The sequence below is a fragment of the Tympanuchus pallidicinctus genome, unplaced genomic scaffold, assembly GCF_026119805.1.
Source record: "Tympanuchus pallidicinctus isolate F22 unplaced genomic scaffold, pur_lepc_1.0 scaffold3, whole genome shotgun sequence".
In the NCBI taxonomy this organism is placed as follows: Eukaryota; Metazoa; Chordata; class Aves; order Galliformes; family Phasianidae; genus Tympanuchus; species Tympanuchus pallidicinctus.
In genome coordinates, this window is record NW_026294747.1 from 9497501 (window position 1) to 9502905 (window position 5405).

General features: G+C 41.3%; 1 long non-coding RNA gene across 1 annotated transcript in view; it reads left to right on the forward strand.

Moving 5' to 3' along the window:
* The window catches only part of LOC128087011 (uncharacterized), a 277851-nt gene extending 273892 nt beyond the window's left edge, over window positions 1–3959 (forward strand). The window contains exon 7 of the long non-coding RNA XR_008209626.1: window positions 1870–3959. This is a non-coding gene — a long non-coding RNA (uncharacterized LOC128087011). The remainder of the gene's footprint in view (window positions 1–1869) is intronic.
* The last annotated feature ends 1446 nt before the right edge of the window (window positions 3960–5405 follow it).

The following is a 5405-nucleotide window of genomic DNA, read 5'->3' on the forward strand; positions in this document are numbered from 1 at the left end:
CCACCACCTCCCTGGGCAGTCTGCCAGTGCCTCACCACTCTGTGAGAGAAGAAATTTTTCCTATTATCTAATCTGAACTTCCCATGGTGCAATGTAAGGCCACTATGGCCCTGGGCATGTCATCTCCTTGCCTCCCTCATGCCAGCCCTCATAGGCAGAGGACTCAGCCAAGCGGAGCAGGATCTGCTTTCCAGTCCTGCTTTCCAGCCCTGCTTATCCCAGAGGAAAGCCCCTTCCATGAGCACCCTATGTAGAAAAGCCTTTGTCATCCTTCTCCCAGCTGAGCTCTCTTGGCTGAAACAGCCATGGATTCAAACAGAGGCAAGGGGAGGAAGAGACTATTCCCTCATCCTTAGAGGCTTACAAGTCAAATCCCTGTGCAAGGGTGATGGTTTAGCCAAGGACTGTTTAATGTGAAACACAAACAGAATTTGCAAATCGGGATGTGAAAACCAGGATGAGTAACCTATCATATCACCTGGAATAATATTTTGTCTTCCAGCCCAATGATTTATTAATGATTGCATATAAATTAAACAGCAAAAGGTGCAGGAGCACACCCTAAGCTAGAAAATGCTATTTGGTGGGTAGCTGGTCCAGATGACATCTTCCAGACACATAAAAGAATTAAACCAGCTCTTCCCTCTGCTTGGGGTCACACCAGTGTATTTTGTTACAAGAATTAGAAGTCCACGGCCATTTGACCATCATCTGAAGAAAGATGGTGTATGGGAACTGTTGAGTCATGGCCTGAACAACTGATTGAACACCTGAGGATAGGACTGGGTCAGCTGTGAGAGCACAGGTGAAGGCAATTCCTAGACTCCATTTAAGGGCTGTCTGCTATGGAAAAGGATCACTTTCTGGAGATCCCTCTTCTGTGGAGTCTTTTCTGTGAGTCTAAATCTTTGGATATAGGTTTGTTTTCTGTTCCTTCTTTGTTTCTTTTCCCATTTTCACCACAATAATCTTTCCAGCTGTAACATCAACTGTAACAGATGGCCAGTGCTACACTTTGAGCCAAAAGCTTACATGCTTTTCCAAGTGAGGTTGTAGTGTGGGTGTACAGGTATGAGGAGCTGCACATTGCTCCCTTGCAATCAGCAAAGCTAGCCCACACTTTTCCTTCTCTTTCTTTTGAACGTACTAAAAGTTCTCCTTGAAGTTGCGCTCTAGTTATTGATGTAACCAAGGAGGAAAAAAAAGCAAAATAAAACCCAAGACTAATTACCCTTCCAAGTAGAGTGTGGAGATGGTTGGCTACAATTAGGTTAGGCCAGGATTATGCTCTTAGTTTATGTCCATCTTGCTAAGAAAAACCTCTATATTTTTACACATACAAGTTTTTGCTGGGAGCATCTAAACATGTCCGAAAAATTTTGTTTGCCACCTGACATTTTGCTTTTGTTGCCTGAGAGATTTATTAGATATTGTATGGAAAGCATGTACCAGACTTGGAACAAATTCTAAGTCTCCCTACTTCTAGTCTAGTGCTCCAGCTGCAAGACCTCCTGCCTTGGTCCCCAGAGTTTTACTGCATCCTCTTTTTCCCCAGAATCTCTCAAAATCACATTTGCTTGAGAGAAGCATTGTCAAAGAAAGGGCATGTGGATCACTGTATCATATTATTACATGCTGCAAATTAACTACTCACGTGTTGGAAAAGGAAAAGCTGGATTTTATTGCTCTTGCCTGAAAACAGAACAAGCTCACTTAATGTCCTCATACAGACTGAGACTCCCTTAACTGAGACCCCCTCATGTGATACCACCTGCATTATTCTGAGCTTAATTGCAACACTTTATTTGTTATTTGCACATATTTGCTCCTGAGTATGCTGAATTTCCCATGTGTGTTTTCTTTTCTCAGACTTCCGCAGAGCTCCTGAAGCCAACTGAACAGAGACTGCCCTACTGAAAGCTTTCTGAAGTCGTTCCTGAAATACAATGCATAATCTCTTGAGATTAACTCAATGGCAAAAATTAAAATGTAGGTTTAATTTGGCACCTTCCACTTAACTGATTCCTAGCGTATGAAAAAATGCTTCAGTTAAGTACTTAAGATGACATTTAATTGGTCCTGAGGTTCATGCTGCTCTCTTTAAAATCTCTGTACCCTTTAAAAACTTTAATCGCTGTCTTTCAGGCAGGGTTATACTTCTAAGGTACATAAAAGCTTTAAAAGGGGGCTGACTGAGAAACTTGTTCCAAACTACACAGCTGTTCTCGGTGCCTCTTAGTACCTCTGATAAGAAAAGGGGTTGTTGGTGGGAAAGAGTTTTGGAAAACTGTCGGGGCCAGTTGTTGCTGTTGTTTTTTTTTAACTCTAATTAAATGAGAAGGGAAGCACCAGTAAATAAGCAGCTGAAGGAAATGAGGAATTATCCTTGCTTCTGAGATCTATTTTAAACACGTGAAAGGGGTAGTGGGCTCTTTTGCTGCTTTCTGCTTCTATTGCACGGTTACAGCTCGTGAGGCCTAATCTGAAGTACCAAAGAGGTGGAAAGTTATCCAAAATTGCTCTCTTGTTTAAAAATAATACATACATTACTGTTAGTCATTCTGTGGCATTAGGACTTACGGTTACATTTCTGTGAAGTGTTTTTGTATGTTCACGTTCTCCCTCTTGCTTTTTTTTTGTGGCAGTGCTGCTCCTTTCTAACAGTTTTTTAGTGCTGAGAACTAATGGTAAGCTATATTTTATCCCCAAAATGTTTAATAAGGCAAAATGTGATTATTTGAATTAATTAAAGTATGCAAAAACTATGTCTGTAATGATAGTCACCTTTAAACGCGTGCTTATGTCTATTGGTTTATAAATATTTGAGGCAAATATGCAAATTTGATACACTAGCAATGCAAGGCATTATAGATCATTTGCAAGGGTGTTGTAGTGTGAGTTCATAGGTAAGCAATGAGTGGTGTTTGTTAAGGGAATGTGCTTCAGCTGGGTGTTTGGATGGCAGTAGTTTTTCTTCTAAAGCTTAGCTATTAACTCCATTGTAAAATACTGCAGAGTTGTATCTCAGCCTTTTTAAGTGATTGCTTGACTCCAGTGACTGTTCAGTATGGCAACTATAGTCAAAATATGTCTATTTGAAACAGATGTAATCATTAGCAGGCCTTCTAAACTATGGCTTCCAGCTTCTTCTAAGTCAAACTGTCTCCTAAGCAGGTTAGGAGATAGATGATTATCACTCTTTCCTCATGCATCAAACGTAGCCATGTTGCTGCAGTGGGAAGGAGGTGGAGCCAAAGAAACAGGGCTCACTGCTTAGTTAGCAGCTAGGTTTGCTGATACTCATGCTCCTCGTGATGTCTCATTGATCCTGTTAAAAAATAAGTATTAATACTTATCAACAGGCACTCTAAGGAATGTTACTCCCCAGTATTAGCTTTAGCTTTTTGGTTTTGTTTTTTAATTGCATTGTGTTGCAATGCTACGGAATGCTGGAAGGAAGGTCCTCTGGTCTGCTATGATCCCAGAGAAGCAGCATGTCAGCACCTAGGGTGGATTTAACCACAATGCAGAGAGCAAGAGTGGGCTACAGTGATCTGCTATGAGAGAGAGAGAGAGAGAAATAGCAGAGCCTGAGCAAGGCCTTGTCAGAAACAGAAAAGAAGCAAGATTGTTTTCCAGACTGCTCTCATCCCGACCTTAAGATAGGGATTTCTGACTGACCCTGAGCCATGAAGCATTAAAAACGCAACAAATGATCCACTGGGCTCTCACTTCTTGACCTCCCTGTGAGTCGAGGAGCTTTTCTAGCTCTTACTGAGAGAATGATATAATTTCTGTAGTTATCTTTGAAGGTCTCAGACTGAGTTTCTCACCTGCCTAAAGAGAACTTGTGGCAACAACTACCATTTCACTCCAGTTATTTTCTCATTTTAGGATAGCAGTTCCTTCACTTCTGCCACTTGACCAGAAGAATGTGAACCTGCCTGCCTGGTTTCAGTACTTTTCTTCATTTGTCAAGGTAATTTGTCAGTTTATCCACACACTTTAGGAGTAGGGGAGTTGCCACTACTGCATATCATGGAAAAAGAGGAGTGCTTTCTTGGGGGCTCAGTAGTTCACAAGCTCAAGATCTTCCAGTCTCTTAGCTGTGACCCCATTATTGCAATCACATTTCTCTGTCTTTATCCACTGGGAAGACAAGGGAACAGAGGAAGTAGAGGTGATTTACATTCTTCCTGATAGAGGAGTTTGATGATATTCTGACAGTATCTGCGTGAATCATGGCATGTGTGATACAAACAGGTGTTAACACATGCAAATGGATGCTTCAGGTGTGTTGCTGGTGTTATAGGTCTGAGTCTGGTGTGCACTCCAAGCAAATGGTGTCTTGAAGCCAAACTCACCACTGCAGCAGAGTTTCAGTGGCTATTCTCTTTGGGTTGCATCCGTAAGGATGAAGCTAGAATTGACCACTGCTGCTTTGCTGGGTTATGTGCTGACCAGTGTATGTTTACTCCGTGATGCTGTAGTATAGACTACTGCAAACACATCCTGAATTCTTTTAAATGAAGGCAGGCTACATTTTGCTCTTTAGAAACCTCCAGAATTCAGCTGCAGCCATATAGCTGCTATCAAATACAAGCTGGCTGCAGTTCAGGATGTGGTCCAGTATTTTTTAACAGCATGAAATTCAATTGTAGGCCCTCTGGAAGGATAGTGTACACTAAATGTTGAACTGAAGATAAACCAAAACTGACGTTCTCTATGTGGAAAAACAGGTGGGGAAGATCTTGGCTGTGTTTGAGAAGGTAGATGCATCTCTCATGTGTGATGCAAATGCCCTCTAATGACATTAATTCAGAATAAGGTATGTCTTTACTGTTGACTTATGTTAACAAATGCATTATAATGTTGTGGCCTCTAGTATCTGAGCAGGCATTTAGTGGAATATTAATCTAATCGATATAATAAGAAAATGACTTTTTTTAATGTTACGAATTAAAACATAAATTCTATTCACTCTGTCTGGACCTGTCCCTCTGTGTGTACTTTCATGTGGCCGCTGGTGGCTTTTTGTTTGCGTCACAGCAACCGAAGAGTAAATGCAAGGCAAGATCCAAGGTAGGAAAGCAAATTGTTTTTGCAAACATGGCAGAGAAAGTGTCTGGAATCAAATGCCAATATTAATGCACGACATCTGCTCTCTGCTCCAGTTCTGAGTAAAGTAATCCAGTCCTAATTACACACTGCTGTGCCCTCTACCAGCTAAGGAGAATGGTGCAGCCATTCTTAGTATCGGTATATAAATTTCTTTCTGTATCTGATAGATACATTTGATGCAGGGCAGGCTTTTCATTTTTTGGCTGTCAGTTGCTTTGGGTAGCACAAAGAGAGGGGAGGGGAAAGGTTGCAGCGAAAAAAGATCAAAATCTTCCAAAAAGGAC